Genomic DNA, 1812 nt, shown 5'->3' with positions numbered 1-1812 from the left:
TGAAAGAGGGAGCTCTTCTTAATATCTTGACACCAAAATCATGTCGATACACCTTACCGACTGCGAGTAAAGCCACCCACGCTTTAACTTGACAGACTGTATTTTCAAAGAAAATTTCAAAGTTTTTTTAAAATTATGAAAGGTTTCACGGAAACAAGTAATATCTTAGGATTCATGGGAACAATTTTAATTGTTTTTTTTTAAATTTAAAAATTTAAACTTTAGAGCAAATTTTAAAAAATGAAAAAAAAATGTTGAAAGACTTCTAAAAATGTCGCGAGATCTTAAGACCCTTTAATTTAGAACGATTTTTTTAGACTGTAGGAATAATTTGATTCAGTTTAAAAGATGTTTAAAAATTCATCTCTTTTTCGTAGAGATTTCTCATTTTTTATTGAAATATCAACAATTAGATTTTCGTTGAGAATGTATCCTTTTTGATAGAAAATTGAACTACTTGGTTATAATTAATCTACTTTGTTAAAAATTAATTTATTGGTTGAAGATTTATATGTGTAGCTGAAAATTTAACTCTGACAATGTAGTTATTTCAATTTAAAATTCATTTTTCTAAAGCAAAATAATTTTCTGGCTAGATATTTAATCGATTTTTATGAAAATCAACTTTTTTTTTGAAAATTTATGTTCATGGGCTAAAAAACTAAACTATTTTGTAGAAAATTCGTTTCAGTTGTTAAAAATGCCATCTGTTTTTATTAAAAATGTAACTGTTTAATAATTAATCATTTTTGGCGGAGGATTAAACTATTTTGTTTGAAATATTCCTTTTATATGGTTTTAGCGGTTTTGACGCAAAAATAAAATATTTTTTGGTTAAAATATCAATATTATATATTAAATTTTTCGTTAAAAGTTCATCTTTTTAGTTTAAATTCAACTTTATGGTTCTCATATTAAATAAACAGATCTGCAGTCTTTAAAATTCTTTTTTAATTTTCTCAAGAATCTTAAAAAAATTGTAATTATATAACCATAACAAAATAAAACTAAAATTTAAATAATAAATATTTATTTAAAATTTTGGTTTTATGTTAAAAATAGTTAAAGCTATATTTTTAGCACTTTTTGAAACATTTAAAAGTTTATCAACTACATACAAATACTTCATAAATATTTATTATTGTGCTGATCCTTATGTACGTGACGGATATACTTTAAGGCTATCAAACAGCTTTTAACCTCTTTTACGCACTTTAGACGATTGCATTGCAAATTAAAAAATTATTTGTTTCGTGATGATATAGGAGGACGTAGATTGTTATTCTAATTGCAATGTCTTTATTTTTTATATTTGATTGAATATTAAAAATATAAATAGTATGGTGTAAAAATTGTATTAAACAAAAATAATTATTATAATAATTTAATGATCACTTTTACAAAGAGAATTTTTTCAAGTTTGTTTGTTCACAAAATGGTCTTCAAATAATAGTAAAGTTAATTCCTTGCGAGTGATCATTTGAAGCTCTTTATGTTTTAATCAACTTTCGCCATGTAATTTAAGATAAACTTTTGTATTTTTTTGTATTTTTAAAATCGCTTCATAACAATAGCTGATTTGTATTATGAATATGCAAAAAAAGTAGAGAAAGGACAAGTGACCTAACTGGTGCCAGGGAGTAATTCGCAAAAAATTTCGAAACAACTTTCACCGTCACTTCTACATCAGTTTTTGTGAATACACGTGTCTACTTAAAAGTTTGAAAGCTACTTTAGTTACTTATCAGCTTCTTATTGACATACAAACTATGAATGGAAACCAAATTGAACGGTTCCATTATAGATATAAAT

The sequence above is a fragment of the Belonocnema kinseyi genome, chromosome 3 (genome assembly GCF_010883055.1).
Source record: "Belonocnema kinseyi isolate 2016_QV_RU_SX_M_011 chromosome 3, B_treatae_v1, whole genome shotgun sequence".
In the NCBI taxonomy this organism is placed as follows: Eukaryota; Metazoa; Arthropoda; class Insecta; order Hymenoptera; family Cynipidae; genus Belonocnema; species Belonocnema kinseyi.
This window is presented reverse-complemented; position numbering follows the sequence as displayed.